This window comes from Camellia sinensis, chromosome 9 (assembly GCF_055761805.1).
Source record: "Camellia sinensis isolate YWXY chromosome 9, ASM5576180v1, whole genome shotgun sequence".
Taxonomy (NCBI): domain Eukaryota; kingdom Viridiplantae; phylum Streptophyta; class Magnoliopsida; order Ericales; family Theaceae; genus Camellia; species Camellia sinensis.
The window spans coordinates 169,415,261-169,434,256 of NC_138969.1; the positions used below are offsets into that span (position 1 = coordinate 169,415,261).

Below are 18,996 nucleotides of genomic sequence, written 5' to 3' on the forward strand. Positions count from 1 at the left end.
ATGAGGCGAAATGACATGAAATGCAAGGAATTGTCCCGAAATGCGAATTTAGGCACCCGAAATGGCCTATAGCTATGCTAAACATGCACAATATGGACATGCAATGCAAAGACAGAAGCTAGACAGTCCCAAAAAAGGCACTTTCACAGTTATAAACATGGCCAAACAGCAAGTATAGATATGGAAAAAGTAGCATGCAAGAATAGGGGCCAAGAGAGGGGTAATGAAGCAAGTGATATAAGCAAAATCCAAACCGAAAAATTTCCTTCTACAACATTGAAGAGGGACCAAAAATATGAATATTTGCAGAACTGTAAAATGGCTAAAACAGTACACAAACATGATAGAAATGTGATGCAAAATAAGGCTCAAAAGTGGCTATAACATGAGGTATGCAAAATAATCACCAAACAGCCAAAGACCCTTGATAAAACATGTAGAATGGACCAAAATAAGCACTTTTTTCAGAACTGTAAAATGGCCAAAAACAAAAGCATGGTAGGCTAACTAAACATGCAAGAATGGGGAATAAAAGAGAGATATAACATGAAGTGGCATATGGAGGTCCCAAACCATGAAAGGACCTAAATGAAAAATGAAGAATGGACCAAAATAAGGACTTTTTCAGAACTGTAAAATGGCCAAAAACGTAAGCATGGTAGGCTGCCATTGCATGCAAGAATAGGGAATAAAAGAGAGATATAAAGATAGGTACAACATGGAAGTCCCAAATGGTGTTGAGCCCTTCTTCAATGTTGAAGAGGGGCTCAAAATAAGCCTAATATCAGTTTACCACATGCTCAAAAACAGATTACTCATGGGCCAAAAATAGCATGCAAAACTATGACATATAAGAGGACCAATGAAGCAAGTGTATCATGGAGGGCTCAAACAGGGTTGAGCCCTTAATGAAAAGTGAAAATGAGCTCAAAAGAGGGCCCTTTTCAGTTGGGGCCGGAGCTTGAAACAAAAAGCAAGTGGGGCTTACAAATAGATCAAGAAAAAGGGTCAAAGTGAAGAAAAGTTACTCACCCTTGAAGACTAAGACTTTTGTTGCCTCTTGGACCAATTTGCAGCTCCTTTTGCCTTTGAGAAGCCTTCCTTGTTGCTGGAAAAGAGGTGGTGGTGGTAGAGCTTGGTGGTGTAGAAGAAATGATGCTTATGGACTTAGAGATTTTTGAAGAAATGAGAGGTATGGAGATGGAGTTGTGTATGGAGACTTGAAGACAAAATTTTCCAACCCCTAAATGTGATGCCACCAGCTGGTTATAAGGAACAAAAGGAGGGTGTAAAGGTGGGGCAAGAAGGAGGCAAGCTTTCCCCACAAAATATCCCCCGGATTGGGATATTTTCTGGGGGAAAAAGCTGGACAGCTGTAAAGTACACAGAGAGAGGAGCATGGCCGGCCATGTACTTTTGGTGAAGGTGGCCGGCCACCACATGAGGGTGTGCTCCCAGGTCTTCTCTTCACAACCCTGTGGTTCGAATTTGGAAACTCTGAAACAGGAGAGAGAATAAGCCAATTTGAGGAGGGGTTCAAAAGGGTCAAAAGGAATTAATGGCCGGCCACCATTTTTTAGGGTCCTCCCAAGTGTGTACATCACAAATATGTGGTTCAAAGTTCAAGAATGTGGGTCCAAGGGGTTCAACATTAGCCCGGAAGGAGGGGGTCAAAAGGGTCAAGTTGAATTAACGGCCGGCCATGAACTTTTAGGGTCCTCCCATGTGTGTACATCACAAATATGTGGTTTGGGTTTGAAGAAAATGGCTCCAAGGTGTTCAACATTAGCCCGGAAGTGTGAAAAACGGGCGTCGGAGGGCGTCGGAGGATATATAACGGGTTGCTGCAACAATTACTGGCCTCCCACCCTTCAGTGACCTTCTTGATGATAAAACAGAGGCACCTGCCAAAAATGAACGAAAACCAATGCAAAACGAACCCTCGGGGGCCAAAACACGCAATTCGGGGTCCCGAAAATGGGCTGTTAAGCACCGAAAGTGGCATTCGGCCACGAAGTGGGTTTCCCAGACCCCAGTGTCCCTCAAAAGGGAGTAAACAAGATGTATGCCAAAAACTGGAGCAAACGGAGACGGTTAGGCGGTCCCGAACCGAGGCATACGGCCTGACGGCTCCGAAAACCGGAAACCGGACTTCGAAATGGGAAAAATGGCCTACGGCCACCAAGTGTAGCCTACAGACATTGAGAGATGGTCTACGGGACCTCTCTCTTCCCTCAGGAAAAGAAACAGAGAAAACCGAGTCTGGTTCGCAAACCGAGACAAGGCACAGAAGAGAGTTCGGAAGTCCGGAGGCAGGGCTCACGGCCGCGACTCTGAGACTTCTGAACAAGCACAACATGCAATATCACCGAGTGCTCAACTGGTGACGTCTAAGTCTTAAGGTCGGTCAAAAATGGGGTGTCTACACCTACTTCGGGTACTTTCCGACCTCCTGCTGCGTACACTACATCTACTCCAACTCCTAATCCTGACTTGGCTTCCCTGAGTGCTCAGGTTACACAACTTTAGCATATCCTGTCCAACTCTCAGTCATCCTCATCTGCCTTCGCTCTTACCTCTCTTCATTTAGGTTTGCTTGGGTCTTCTTTAGGCATCCCTTCTTCTGTCTGGCTTTTTGATTCTGGTGCCTCTCATCACAGTGTTCTCATAGAAAGGAGTGGCCAGAGCTAGGAAGAAGTCATCGAAGTTCTGCAAACCGGTGGTCGGGATGATTGGAGGCTGCCAGAGCTAGAGAGGGTGGTCAGAGTAAGGGTTAAAGTCTAGTTATTTTGCTAATTTAATTAAAGGTTAGAATGGTAATAAAAAAAATGGTATAATTCAATTTTATGAAAATTAAAATTTTTTGTTTTTTGTATTTTTGTTTTGTTTTGTTTTTTTTTTTTTCTAGTGAATGTTTTTAATATTTTAAGCAAATTTTTTACTTTTTAGGTGTAGTCATCCGTCAACACTTTGTTAAATGGTAGGATAATTTTAAAACCCCACGCATCATTGATCAAGTCCAGCTTGAATTCCCAGTCAATATTCGTGCTCTAACTCCTGCCATGGTTAAAGCTCAGCAGAACCTAACTGCTTCAGTCAGACTTGGAAGCTCAACAACCAGCTCTTCCAAGCCCAAATCATCCAAATCCAAGTCAACTCAGTCCAAGTCCAAGGCTAAGCCCACATTATCCAGTGATGAATTGATCCAGATGGCGAAGTTATTGATGGCCCAAGCTAAGTCACAAATTGAAGATGAAACCTTTCAAGAATCAGATTCCTCCAAGGCCTCCACCAATAATGATTCTTATGGGGCCCAGTTCCAAGATGCTCAAGACTCATATGCTTAAACAGTCATTGGATTCTATATATATACAAATCAGCTTCAATCACTACTCTGTTTTTTAGAAAAGATGATGTTTTGTATCTATATCGATTCCCCATTAGTCACATGCCTCCACTGAAAGTAATGAATAGTAAAAGTCAAATTTACCGTTCACTATTCATCAATCAGACAAATCAACATAGTCAAAAGCAGCAATCAGCTTTAGTCACTCACCAAAAGCAACAGACAGCACCCATGTGCCTCATCATGCTCCTTTCCAGTCAAGATTTCTTCACAAGGCTCACAATCATCTTCATTGCCTATAAAGAAGTCATTCTAGTCATTAGCAAACCAGAGTTAGAACCGAGAGCAAACCAATATTACTTTCCTATACCTACTCTGATAGTCAATTGTAAATTTATTTTCAAATTATGTATTTTGAAGCTACTCTTTCAAGTTGCTTTCAGTAAACAATTATAAGTTTTATCTTTGTTGTAAACAATTGTAAGTTTTATCTTTGTTGTAAGTTTTAAGTTTATTTTATTTAATCTGTTTGATTTTGTTTATCTTTGTTTGATTTCGTTTGTTTCGTTTATCTTTGATTCCGCCTCTTTTGAGCTGTCATTTTTAGTAAATTTGATCTTAAAAGTGGATTTTGGCAAATCCAAATTCATCCTAATAATAGGTGTAAAACAGCATTCACTACACCCTTTGGTCATTATGAATGGAATGTCATGTCTTTTGTACCTATAACCTAGATGTACCTAAAAAATAAAATATTTGTAAAAAATATTTTTTAAAAAATCAAAAAATACACAAGAATATGAAAATATACTGAATTTTTATTTTTATTTTTTTATTTTTGATATTATTATTATTTTAAATTCACAAATATTATACTTTTAATTGAATTTGTGTTAAGTGTATCTAGAAAATAAAAAATAAAAAAAAATTGCTGAAAATATTAAAAAAAATCACTAAAACAAAAAATATATGAAAAACAAAAAAATAATTTTCCAAATATTAAATTCAGAATAATGGAACCAAACAAGGTGATTGGCATGCAATAAATATTTTATTTTCAAGTTATATTATTTTGTGCTTCAAGTGTCAATTATTTGAGCAAAACTCTTGATATTTGGATTATTAATTTTTGTTGAGAAATTGAAGTCAAAACATTTAATTTTTATTCTGAAAACTTATGTAAAAAGTACACAAATGATAATAACCGTAACAAAGTGTGGTGCAAATAAAAATTCTCAATTATATTTTGGATAATTAACAAGCGAGGTAATTGTAATTTACCGATACAATTTTATTTTCTTTATTTTGAGATTGTTTTCTTTGACTTGGTTTGTGTCATTGGAGTTAAATATCAGATTCCAAAGAAGCAGCGGGTCGGGAAGTAATCACTGTCAACTGTCTTGGTTAATAAGGTAGGTCCAATTTCGTTATTCCTCAGAATTATTTGGACTATTTGCAATGTTTTTCTAGCCTCATGGTCAAATGAGTTGGAAAGTTTGAATACAAACTAATAATTCAATAGTAGTGCTACATGCATTAATTGATATATTAATTAATATATTAACATATGTTATGATAGTGTTACATGCACTAAAAATATTTACTTTCTTTTTGGCTATCAATTATTAGTCGCCAAAAACATTATTTTATTTTATTTTTTTAATTATTTTGTCCACAACTTGTATGTATTCCATACAACCTGTACCATGTATGTATATAAATAAAACAATACATATATTATCAACCTGTACTTATTCCATGCAACCTGCAATATGTTTTTTTTTTTTTTTTTTTGGTGAGCAAGTCATAAAATAAAATGATAAAATATACAAACTTACAAGGGGCATATCCCACGCTTGACATCACCAACAAATAACACCTAAACAAACAAAACCCAAACACTGAACAAAACTAAAACCAAGAAAACTAAAGTGTCGTTTGGTAATATTTACGTTTTCAAGTTTCTGTTTATATTTACAAAAAATTTAAAAACTCAAATAAAAACTTGTTTGGTAAAATTTTTGATTTATAAATCAATGGTCTCAGTTTATAAATTTGGCTAAAAATTGAAAATACAAAAAATGTGTTTCCGTTTTGAGTTTTGAGTTTTTTTTTTTTTTACCACCCAACACTAGCCACCACCCGCCACCATTTTCCGCCACCACCCACCAGCTACCACCCACCTGCTACCCACTCGCCACCACCACCCACCCCTCGCCGCCGCCACTATCACCACCCACCACCCACCTGCAATCCACTCACCACCACCCGCCACAACTATCCACCGCCCGTCACCACCACCCGCCACCTACTTGCCACCACCACTCACCACCCACCTGCCACCACCATCCACCACCTGCCACCACTAGCCACCTGCCACCCACTCGCCACCACCACCACCACCACCATCACCCACCACCCACCCGCCACCCACCTGCCACCGCCACCCACTCGCTACCACCTACCACCCGCCACCGTCACCCACCCACCCACCACTACTACTACCACCCGCCACCTACCCACCACCTACCCGCCGCCACCTACCCGCCACCACCCACCACCACCGCCATCCGCCACCTACCTGCCACCACCACCCACCACCCGCCACCACCGCCACCACCCACTCGCTACCACCCACCACCCGCCATCGTCACCCACCCACCCACCCACCATCACCACCCACTCACCACCACCTGCAATTTGCCATCTGCCACCCACCTATCACCCACCACCCGCCGCCGCCACCACCACCACCCACTCGCTACCACCCACCACCCGCCACCGTCACCCACCACTACCACCGCCACCACCACCCACCCGCCACCCACCACCCGCCACCACCATCACCACCCGCCACCGTCACCCACCCACCCACCCACCCACCACCGCCGCCGCCGCCGCCACCACCCCCCACCACGCCCCACCACCACCAACTACCCACCACCCACCGTCACCACTTTCCACCACCGTCTTCCGCCGCCACTTGCCACCACTTGCCATTTCTCACTCTTTTTATATTTTTAAATTTTTTTAAACATTTTGTCAATTACCAAACGCGTTTGTAGTTTACATTTTTCTAAAAATAAACAAAAACCAGTTTATAAAATTTTTGTAAATATAAACTGAAAACATAAATGTTACCAAACACACCCTAACAAAATACAAACAATTGAATATCAATATCCAGCCCACATAGGAACAAAATAAAATAAAATAAATAAAGTACAATTGCAGAAGTAGATGATGGACCAAAACCAAACTAGGGCCCTATCATCAGCTGCAACCACAACCATATCAGCAACTGCAGCCCAGCTCAAGCCAGAACAGAGCCAGGAAAAGCAGCAGCTGCAGCCACCAGGAAATGCACAGCAGTAGCCAGCTCCAGCCACAACCTCACAGCAACATTGTAACAACATCAAACCAACAAGCAACAACAGCAGCAGCAGCCCAACTTCAACCAGCAACACCAGCTGCCAAGCTACACCAGCACCTCCCAGCAGCATCCAACCATAGAAATAAAAAAACAGGCCTCTTGGACTAGGATGCAGATCAAATTTAACAAAAGGAGTATATATCCCAGTGGAGCCAACATCAGCCAATTGATATGCAAAGACAAACATCACAGCAGGTGTATGAAAAGAGTGCACTTCCGATAGGTAGGTGTTCAGGGACTTCATGCCCATCCCGGTCACATATCTTTAATTCTGAAGTCCAAATAATTACACAAGCATGTTACATAAAGGATAGGTTCAAATATTTTCTTAAGAAATGCTCAAAATGAATGAGGATGCAGTACCAATGTTAGAAAATGTTAAAATCCACCTACTCTCCACCTACTTCACCCACTTAAACCTACTCCACTTTAGAATTTCCCATCTTTACCTTCACCTACTCCACTACACACTCCACTTCACCTACCTCTACTCCACTACACACTCCACTTCACCTAACCCACTATCACCTCCACTACACCTACTACCACATTACCTTCACCTACTCCACTACACACTCCACTTCACCTACCTCTACTCCACTACACACTTCACTTCACCTAACCCACTATCACCTCCACTACACCTACTACCACATTTTCTTCTATATATAGATTGTATAGGAATTGTAATTAATGCATCTTGTAATCTATCAATCAAGACATCAATCAATAATACATACATTTTAACATGGTATCAGAGCAAGGTTGAGAATTTAGTGATTCCGCTTCACCGGCGGACGGCAGCCTCGCCTTGGCCGTCCGCCGGACAAACCCACAATTTCTAATTCTCTCTCTCCTTCCTCAACAAACTGATTCGTCACCCAACCCGTGAAGCAACGGTCCAGATTCATCCAAAACCCATCTCAGTCTACGTTTCAAGCCTCATCTGAAAGCCTCTGCGTCTGCACTATACTATAGCATTTGCATTTGCTCTCTCAGTCACTTCTTTCAATACAATGTCAGATCTTGAGGCCCCACTACGCCCCAAGAGGAAGAAGATTTGGGTGGACTATTTTGTCCAGTTCCGATGGATTTTGGTTATCTTTGTTGTCCTCCCTATCTCCTTCACATTGTACTTCATGACATATCTTGGGGACGCCAGATCTGAGTGCAAGTCCTTCAAGCAGCGTCAGAAGGAACACGATGAAAATGTCAAGAAAGTAGTGAAACGCCTCAAACAGAGGAATCCATCCAAGGACGGCCTTGTCTGCACAGCTCGGAAACCCTGGATTGCTGTTGGAATGCGCAATGTGGACTACAAGCGCGCTCGGCATTTTGAGGTTGATCTCTCTGCATTCCGAAATATCCTCGAAATCGATAGAGAGAGAATGATTGCCCGAGTTGAGCCTCTGGTCAACATGGGGCAGATAACCAGGGTTACTGTCCCGATGAATCTTGCCCTTGCAGTTGTTGCTGAACTTGATGATCTGACTGTTGGTGGCCTCATCAATGGCTACGGTATTGAAGGAAGTTCCCATATCTATGGCCTGTTTGCTGATACGGTTGTGGCCTATGAGATTGTTTTAGCTGATGGGCAGGTTGTTAGAGCTACAAAGGACAATGAATATTGTGATCTTTTCTATGCTATCCCGTGGTCTCAGGGAACACTGGGGCTTCTTGTTTCTGCTGAGATCAAGCTTATTCCAATTCAGAAAGAATTTGCAAGAAGGCCTAAAGCTGAAATTCCTAATGTGAATCTTCACGAGTGGTGGGCTTTCACAAGAACATGCTTTTTTCTCTCTCCCACTTTTCTTTTTCCACCACCCACACCACACCATCCCTTTCTTTTCTTTTCTTTATTCTCCACTCACAAAACATTATCATCACCTTTTGCACCTCACCCGTTGCTACACTTTCTTTCTTTTCTTTTATTTTCTTTATTTATTTATTTATTTTATTATTATTAAAAAAAAAAAAAAAAAAAAAAAAACACGGAGGAAGAAGACGAACTGCAAACTCATTTTATTCATATCGGGCCTCACCCCGATCACCATTTTACACACACAAAAAAAAAAAAAAAAAAAAAAAAAAATACAAACAAAACAACCACACCCACAGTGGGATTTTTCTTTTCCTTCTCTATTCTACTGCAGGTCTCTTCTTCTTACTTTTATCTTGGGCGTCCCGTGCCAGTCCGGTCTCCGTGTTTCCTTGTCCACCGAGCACGTTCATGCCCCCATACTCCTCCACTGCAGCATATGGAGGACCTCCAAATCGGAACATCACGGTGGCCTTCCGCTTCAGCTCCTTGTTTTCTGCCCTTAGCACGCTTATCTCTGCTCGCGCATCCTTATACATGCGTTGGAGCAGAGCCAGCTGGGAGTTTAACTGTTGCACCTCATTTGCCCTACTCTGCAGCCGGTTCGACAAGTTTGTGACCGCCGTCATGCTTTCCACACATGCCTTCAACGTATACTGATTGGCCTCCACATCCGACAGCACTGCCATTCTTTGCTCCACAGACCGCATCGGAAAGTTCAACGGAGCAAACTCCGGGGCACTTGGTTGAGGTTCCAGTGCCACCGCTCCAGTAATCTCTCTTGTTGACTCGTTGAGGTCGGGAAAGAGGGTGAGCAGACCGCGGGAAGACGAAGCCATTTTCTGGGCAACAAAGTGTTACAGACTATTTTCTGGGCAACAGAGTATTACAGACTATCTCTCCCCGCAAACGGAACTATCTTTCTCAGCAACACGAAGGATTTTTCAGAGGTTTCTCTCAGTTTTTCTCAGCCTCAGCCTCTGCCTTCGTCTTGGTTAAATAGCCGAGGCAGCCACGCGCATCGCGCGCCTCTTGACGCCCGACAAACTGGCACGCCTTTTCATGGCACATCCTTTGATAAAGTGGGCGCGCCTTTTGAGGGCGCGACTTTTGAGGGCTCACTATATATATCCATATATATCTATATTTGGGCAGCCTATATACACCATCATACAGTGTATTTTTTATGGGTCCGACAAGACTCTGTAAACTGTCCCGACATTGATTCCGGTTAGCTCCTTTATGGGTCCGACAAGACTCTGTAAACTGTCCCGACATTGATTCCGGTTAGTTTCTACAAGGGTCCAGCAAGACTCCGTAAACTGTCACAATATTGTCTTCTACAACGGTCCGACATGACCCCATAAACTGTCTTCTACATCGGTCTGACACCACCATACAGTGTCCTCTACAACGTTATGACACCCCATACAGTGTCTTCACCAACGGTCTGACACGACCATACAGTGTCTCCTATCCTTTTTTATTTTTATGTATTTTCTTGTTTTGTTACTCTCTCCAAACTCAAGTTGGTCAGTTCCTATCCCCCTTGAGTTTGCGGGGGGCTGTTAAAATCCACCTACTCTCCACCTACTTCACCCACTTAAACCTACTCCACTTTAGAATTTCCCATCTTTACCTTCACCTACTCCACTACACACTCCACTTCACCTACCTCTACTCCACTACACACTCCACTTCACCTAACCCACTATCACCTCCACTACACCTACTACCACATTACCTTCACCTACTCCACTACACACTCCACTTCACCTACCTCTACTCCACTACACACTTCACTTCACCTAACCCACTATCACCTCCACTACACCTACTACCACATTTTCTTCTATATATAGATTGTATAGGAATTGTAATTAATGCATCTTGTAATCTATCAATCAAGACATCAATCAATAATACATACATTTTAACAGAAAATGTTGCTGATCCACAATCTCTGGCAATGAGGATTGACGAACTGGACCAGTTAAACTAATGCAGTAGTTATCCCAATCGAATTTGCTAAAATAGTCCAAAAATCTATATAGAACCTAAAATTCAGCAGCACAGTCGTTAAGTCAATTTCATGTCAAATATACACCAATTACAATTTACACGAGAACTCACTGCTAAAGGGCCATTCAACGTTGAATGGAAGAAATGGAAGATGTATAGAACCAAAGTCTCCATAGCATATGTAGAAATCAAGCCATGATGAGCATTGAGTATACGACTTTCATAATAGCACCATGCTTTAATCAATATGATACTGCGTTTAAAGAGATGATCTTTGCCAATGAGACCATCGACCTATAAAACAAGAAGTAACATAAATGGCACATCCAAAGCCAATTGAATCCACTATCATATTCAAGATAGCAAAGAGAAAATAAATATGTTCAGTCGTCATTTACTAGGATTTTTTAACTCCTTACAAAGAATCTAACCTACTCATTAGAACAACAATAACAACAGGAATACAAATCTATGTATTCCCTAAAATGAGTATGGGAATGCAAACAATAAGTTCATTATAACATTTTTATTCCAGTTTCAAATGCAAGACTAGTTTTTCTGTTAACTAATAGAATAGGGATTCTAACAGTGCCCTTAAGGTGCAACTCTCTCAAATACGACGCCCGATTTTCATTTTTAACACACACAGAGAGGTGTCCTTCAATATTAATTGAATCAGATTACACTTAGCTGACATTTTTCTTGAAAAAACAACAAAAAACTACAATGTATGAGAATAAAAATGTAAGTATTGAACATATTAAAGACCTTGGATAATGGATGGTAACTAAAACACAGTGGTATATAACTATAAATGTAAGAAATAAGAATATTCCAAACTGTACAGTCTGAGCAATCATTGACAATCTAAATCCCTGAAGGATAGTAACCTGGGTCATCATTCAAGAAGTTGTATGCCCATAATTTTAACATATTGGTGGAGGAGAATATAAATAAATCAATGATTACATAAAAGACTAACACTACCAATTCTATCAATATCAGGCGTATTGAAGCAACTTACACAAAATGTATTCATGTAAAATCATTGAACTAGTGAGTGAGTTGGCCACCTTTTTCCTTTCTGAGATTTGGGGATGAGGCTACGGTTAGGGCTGGACGGAGTCAAGTGGGTCTTACCCATTCCATAGGGGGTCAACAGAAGGGACGGGTGGGGTTTGCTAAGGCCAAGTTTCAGAATGGAGGTGGGCCCAAACAGCAGTGGGCTACTAAAAAACAACTTAATAAACATGGGCCTTTCTCTACAGTTCTGAGCCCAAGTTGGAATGGAGGGGCTACCACACAAATTTTTAAATCAAGTGGGCCTTTTCCAGATGAAGCTTTGAGCCCAAGTAGGGTTGGAGGGGCCCAAACTAAGGCAGCCCAAGCAAACCCAGCTGTTAGTCGGGTCGTCTCGACGCTACGGGATGGGTTTGGCCCTAATCCGATTGATAGGTCATCGCTGGTGGTATGCACGTCGATGGGTCTTGCTGAGCGGTCGCCGACTGGCCCTCGGCAGTCGTTTGGCTCGGGTGTCGATTCTGGTCAGCATCTCGTTCCAGAGGAGGTGGTGGTGGGATCGGCTGAGGCTACGAAGCTTTCTTCTGCTACAGGGACTGCCGCAGTGGGCAATTCTGCTGTGCAATTGCAATAGGGGGTCAGCGAGCAGGGTCGCTGGCCTGACTTGGTGGATGGTTTGGCTATAGTGGTCAGACCTGAAGTTGTTGAGGATGAGGTGGTGTTGGACACTGCTGCGAGCGATGATGATGATCCAAAGGATGATTTTCCCACGGAAAATTTATGTTCGGGGGATGGCATGCCGCAGCCAGAGGAGGTCTCTGCTTGGGTATTGTCTCGTATTAATGAGGTTAGTCAATTATTAGGTGTTTCCTTTAAGGGCCATGAAGCTGAGGCGTTGCAATTATTTTCGGCCATTGAGGAGTCATGGCGGGGGAATGTTCCTTACCAGTCAGGGCTGATGTCTGCTTATCCTAATGTGAAGAGTGCTCGGGAATTACGCAGGCTGGAATGTTCTATTAATTATGATAGAATTAAGGGGGGAGATGTGCGGGATCCAAGGAAGGGGCGTAGTGATCCATTATTGTTGTCATGTGGTTAAAAATATTGTCTTGGAACGTGCGAGGATTGAATGATAGGGGGAAGAGGGTGTCGGTAAAATTAGTGTTAAACAGCGCTAAGGCAGATGTGGCGTGTCTGCAGGAAACAAAGATGGATTGTATTGAGAGGGAAACTGTGCGGGATTTGTGGGGAGGCCGTTTTGTGGATTGGGATTTTCTTCCTGCCTTGGGAGTGGCTGGGGGTGTTCTTATTTGCTGGGACCGAAGGATGGTGGTGAGGGAGGATGTCGAAGTGGGGGGTTTCTCGTTATCTTGCCTATTTCGGTGTGTAGAGGATTGCTTTCGTTGGGCCTTTACCGGGGTTTATGGTCCAGCTCATGGAGGGGAGAGGTCTTCTTTTTTGGAGGAGTTGCAGAGCATTGCTTATCGCTGGGGGGTTCCCTGGTGTGTAGGAGGGGATTTCAATGTGGTTCGCTGTATGGCGGAAAAGTTTGGGGCAATTTCGAGGTAGGGTTCAATGAGACGTTTCTCTTTGTTCATTGATGAAATGGAGTTGGTCGATTTTCCGCTTCAAGGTGGTAGTTTCACTTGGTCCGGGGGTGGAGTGATGTCTCGAATTGATCGATTTCTGGTCACAGGGGATTGGGAGGAGCATTTCTTACAGGCGACCCAATGGCGTTTACAACGGCCCACTTCGGACCATTGGCCTATCTTGCTGGATAATGGGGGTGTCAGACGTGGACCAACACCTTTTTTTTTTTTAAAACATGTGGTTGCGGTCTGAAGGCTTTGTGGAGTTGATTCAAGGGTGGTAGGGAAGTTATCGTGTGGCAGGATTGCCTAGTTCTCGGTTGGCGCAGAAATTGAAGTTTCTCAAATTAGACCTAAAAAAATGGAATCAGGAGGTTTTTGGTCGCTTGGAGGATCAAAAGGCGAAAGTTGTTTATGCATTGAAGGTGTTGGATGAGAGGGAAGGTGCTGGGGTGTTGTCTGCAGCAGATATGCCTATCCGAGAGGAGGTTCGTAAGGAGTTTGGCCATCTTGCACGCATGGAGGAGATCAGTTTTTGTCAGAAGTCTAGATGCTTGTGGCTAAAGGATAGGGATCGAAACACGAAGTTTTTCCACCGTATGGAAAATGCTCATCGTCGGGTTAATCAAATAGGGCGAATTCGAGTGAATGGGGTGGAATTTTTGACTTTCAAGGGTGTCAAGGACAGTATTGTGGGTTACTATAAGCATTTGTTTCGAAATGTAGGAGAAGGGTGGAGGCCGGGTCTGGATGGGGTAATTTTCGATGTCATTTCGGAGGCAGACTGTACGTCATTGGAGAGGACATTTTCTGAAGAGGAAGTGTTTGCGGCATTGCATAGTATGTCTGGAGATAAGGCTCCTGGTCCAGATGGGTTTACTATTTCCTTTTTTCAACACTGTTGGGGGGTGGTTAAGACAGAGGTGATGGCTATGTTCGACCAGTTTCATCAAACAGGCGAATTTGAGAAGAGCCTTAATGCCACATTTCTTGCTTTGATTCCAAAAAAGGGTGGGGCTGAGGATATTCGAGATTTCTGTCCTATTAGTCTTTTGGGCAGTGTATAAGCTGTTAGCTAAGGTTTTGGCGAATTGGTTGCGGGTAGTGCTAGATGGGGTGGTTTCGGATTCTCAAAATGCTTTTGTAGGGGGTAGGCAAATTTTGGACGCGGTGCTTGCGGCGAATGAGTGTGTGGATTCGCGGTTGCGTCAGGGGAAACCGGGGATAATCTGTAAATTAGATATTAAAAAGGCTTATGATAATGTAAATTGACAGTTTTTGATGTACATGTTGGAGAGGCTGGGTTTTGGGGAAAGATGGTGGTGTTGGGTTTTGTTTTGTATTTCTACTGTGCAAATGTTGATGTTGGTTAATGGGTCTCCAGAAGGTTTCTTTCCGACTCAACAAGGATTGCGGCAGGGTGATCCTTTATCTCCTTTGTTATTCATCATGGTTATGGAGACTTTGGGGCGTTTGTTGGCTAGAGCGGTGCAACAAAGTTTGTTGAAAGGGTTTGAGGTCGGGGTGGTTCCGGGGTGGTTCCAAGGTGGTGGAGGTGTCTAATTTGTTTTGTGCAGATGATGCGCTCATTTTTTGTGATGCGGTGGAGGAGCATATTGTGTACTTGAGATGTATGCTGTTGTGTTTTGAGGCGGTGTCCGGGCTTCGAGTGAATTTAGCAAAGTCAGAATTGATCCTGGTGGGAGAGGTGGCGAGATCTTCGATTTTGGCCGCTATCTTAGGGTGTAAAGTGGTCTCGTTGCCTGTTACATATTTGGGCTTGCCTTTGGGGGCTTCTTTTAAGGCCAAACGGGTATGGGATGGGGTCATGGATAGGGTGCAACGGCGGTTGGCTGGATGGAAGCGGCAGTATTTGCCAAAGGATGGTCGACTTGTATTGATTAAAAGTGTTTTAGCAAGTATTCTGACTTATTTTATGTCTGTTCACGTGATCCCAGTATCAGTAGCAAGGCGGATTGAGCAGCTGCAACGACACTTTTTGTGGGGTGGTGGGGGTAAGGGTGCTCATTATCATTTACTATCATGGGATCAGATCTGCCTACCTAAGGAGAGCGGGGGTTTGGGGGTTCGGAGGTTGGTCTTGTCCAATTTGGCTTTGTTGGGGAAGTGGTTATGGCGTTTTGTGGTGGAAAAGGAGCGGCTTTGGAGAAGGGTGGTGGTTGCTAAGTTTGGTATCGGTAGGGGGGAGTGTTGTTCCGAAACGGTGGGTCTTTCTCATGTTTGTGGTGTGTGGAAGGGGATTTGGTTAGGTCGGGAGGCTTTTTGGAGAAGGGCGTGGTTGAAAGTTGGTGTGGGGGATCGAGTTCGGTTTTGGAGGGATAGGTGGTGTGGTGACTTGTCTTTAGAGCTTCAATTCCCTTTGATCTTTGCTATTGCTGCTGATTATGAGGTGTTGGTGGCTGCTGTCAAGATTGGCGAGGGGCAATCGACGGTATGGAATGTGCAGTTGCGTCGCAATGTTCAAGATTGGAAGCAAGATCAGTTGGTGGAACTTTTGGGTTTTTATATGGTTCGAAGTTTGTGAGGTAAGGTCAGGACTGGTTTGGGATTGTCCTAGATCCAAAGGTATTTTTACTGTGTCATTTTTTTTTGGAAGGCTTGTTCAGGATGGGTTTGCACAGGTTGTTGCTAGGGTTTACCCGTGGAGAGGTGTTTGGTTGTCGGGCTCGCCTTCAAAGGCTGCCTTTTTTGTTTGGACAGCAAGTTTGGGTGGTGTCTTGACCATTGATAATTTGATTCGTCGTGGGCATATTTTGGTAAATTGGTGCTGTATGTGTTGTAGGGCAGCAGAATTAGTTGACCATTTGCTTATTCTTTGCCCAGTCTCGTCTCGTCTTTGGATGCTTATGATTGCAGTTTTTGGTTTAGTTTGGTTCAACCAGGCTCGGTGCTCGCAGTTGTGCAAAGTTGGGTAGGAGGGCGGGTAGGGCGGCGGCATCGGAAGGCTTGGCTTTTTGCGTCGCATTGTTTAATGTGGTTGATTTGGTTGGAGCGTAATAGATGGGTGTTTCAGGGGGTGGCTCACTCCATTTCTTGGTTAGAGAGACGGCTTCTTGTAGTTTTGTATAGTTGGGTGACAGGTTTAGTAGATCCGGATGTGCTGGCTTTTGTAGATTTTGTAGAGGATTTGACTTGTTAATTTGGTCGAGGTTTCGGGGCCTCTTTTGTATTTCTTGCATCTTCTTGATGCTTTCTTAATAAAATTTGGTTATTTATCAAAAAAAATAAAATAAGTGGCGTTACTTTAGATTTGAAAATTGAAGATGGTAACGTACTCGCTCAAGAAAGCAAAGTGTACAGAGCCCTCCTAATTGATTGAAGGAGATATCCACCACAATATTCTGAACAATGCATTTAACAAGCTTAACCTGCCACCAGAGAATCCAATATCTAAAAATATAAGTATGTATTACTAATAAGAAAACATATGTATGAAGTATGCACTACCAAAGGGTGGCTTGGCCCATATATAAGTATGTGTACCAAACCACAAACCTTTTACAAGATGAGTAAGAGTAGACAAAAATAATGATAACAATAAGCACCTCAATTGGTTAGGGAGGATGAGCTGTACACAAGACTACATTGAAAATATCTGAACTCAATAATCAAAACCACAAAATCCCAACTTAAAAAGGTATATTACCGTAAATGAGAATACCATAACTTTGTGAACCCAGATGAGAATGACACGGGACAGCATGGCATATTGATGCACAATTATGTGCCAGTTCAAGCATAAGCATGGCATTTATGAACGCCCAAAACCTTTTGGGAAAAAAAAACTCTAGATCAAGAGGCTTTAAGATAAGTACAAGTAATGTTGAATACATGGGACCATTTGTTCCCAAGACGAGACAATACGGAATTGTTAAACTGTAAGGGAATTGGTATCAAGACAAGGAATCCTAAGAGTAAATGTACCCAGTCCTACATTTGTTTGGTTCAGGAATAGAATAAAGGAGTATTAAAGAGTGATTTTGTGTGTGTTTTTTTTTTATGGGGGGGGGGGGGCGCTAAATTCCTAGTATGGTATGCATCTTATGCTTTTCGAGTTGTTAAACCCCATCTCTTTTGTTGCTAAAAAAATTAAATTAAATTAAATTTAAATACCCAATCAAAAGAATTCACAATTCTAGCATTCAATCATTTTAAATTCCCAAACAAAAGTTCCAATTATTCAATGTAGACCAATTTATATCAATAATCAAAAGAAAATAAAATGCCCAAGACATTTTTTTTTTTATTCCCAATAAAAAGAATTCGATTCAAATTCCCATACAAAAGTTCCAATTATTCAATCCAAACCAATTTCTATCAATAATCAAACGAAAATCAAATACCCAGTAAATTTTAGTAATTTTTTTTTCAGAATCAATTGATAAATTCCACGACAAGAAAGGGTCGGATATCAGACCTTCTCGTTCAAGGAATTACACTTGGACTGTACAAAGCCATCGACATCGAAATTATCGGACTTGAATACATTGAGATTTTCCTCGAGCTTATTGCCCGAGTCCTTAGGGTTGTTGCTCTTCGCTGCAGTGTTATTACCCTTGACCGAGATGACTTCGCTGAAGCCATTAAAACTGTATGCGATTTCTTAGCTCAGATCAGATCAACAACAAATCAAGCGAAATTTAGGGCTTTGATTTGGGAACTAACAAGAAATCGAAAGAAAATGATTGGTTTAGATCCAAGGGAGAGAATGGATTGCGAGATTGAAGAAGGAAGAAGAGATAATGATTGAAGCCATGGCGGAACTCGAAGAAATGGGCACACGCGAGCGATCTCTTCGCAAGTCTCTAAGCGTGTTGAATTGGCGGAACAGAAAAAGAACGAGAAAAAAATTGACGGTAATAAATAAAAAAATTAGGTGCTACAAAAATCAACAAAGCAAAAAAGGAGAGGAAAGGTGGTCGGTGGTGTCTTCGAGAGAGGATGACGGCAAGATGAGAGGTGGTCAGCGGCGTCGCGATGGCAGTGGTGGCAAGAGGAGAGAGATGAAAGACAAGAGCAAGAGGAGAGACGGAGGGAGTTTGTCATAACTTTTTAGCTTTTAATTTTTTTTGACTTTTGAAAAGATGATTTTTTAATTTTTTTGGTGATTTTTTTGTGGATTGCCTTTTCATGAAGTTCCAATTGCTCACAGAGATAGCGTATGAGAGAAAAAAAAATTTGAGGAGAAAGAGCAGTGAATGTATTGTGTGTAATCCGTTAATTGGCGACTAAGGGGTTGGTGGGAATGTCTTAACTAAATGTATTTTTTATTTTTTTAAATTAAAAAATTGAGGAAAAAAAATATAAATATTTAAGTTAATTTTTTAATTTTTTATAGAAAAATGTGTATTAAAAAATTGTATAAAGAAGTGTGTAGGAGAAGATTAGAGAAGTGTGTTATACAGCCATCCAATCTGCACAGCCAAATTAATGGTAAAAATTATTTGCTACTTTTTGGGCATTGCACTGAATGATTTGTTCGGCCCGTAGGGGTCATCACGGGTCCCATTTTGATAATCTGAACCGTTCAATGTGTAGAACTCGTCGAGTACTATATGCCTATAAAAAATCACGTTGATCGGATATCGATAACTATCTGATTAAATTTGTTTTTTTTCAATTGTTAATTATAACACCATCCATTTTTTTATACAAAACTGATTTGATCATAGAGTTATCGATATCCGATCAATGTGATTTTTTATTGACATATAGTACTCGACGAGTTTTACACATTGACGGTTCA

General features: G+C 42.0%; 1 long non-coding RNA gene and 1 pseudogene across 3 annotated transcripts; one reads left to right on the forward strand and one right to left on the reverse strand.

Moving 5' to 3' along the window:
* Window positions 1–6,443: 6,443 nt before the first annotated feature.
* LOC114311623 (uncharacterized) lies at window positions 6,444–18,504 on the reverse strand. Of its 2 annotated transcripts, XR_014340607.1 has the most exons (5): window positions 17,668–18,363; window positions 16,526–16,618; window positions 10,732–10,914; window positions 10,529–10,655; window positions 6,444–7,050 (listed from the first exon to the last, which is right to left on the reverse strand). It is a non-coding gene; the product is annotated as an uncharacterized LOC114311623 (long non-coding RNA). The 2 variants fall into 2 exon arrangements; XR_014340606.1 differs by lacking the exons at window positions 6,444–7,050; window positions 10,529–10,655; window positions 10,732–10,914 and having other exon boundaries at window positions 12,316–16,618; window positions 17,668–18,504.
* Window positions 7,335–9,984, forward strand: LOC145798843 (delta(24)-sterol reductase pseudogene; annotated as a pseudogene). Its single transcript, XR_014340605.1, has one exon. The product of XR_014340605.1 is annotated as a delta(24)-sterol reductase pseudogene (transcript).
* Window positions 18,505–18,996: the final 492 nt, after the last annotated feature.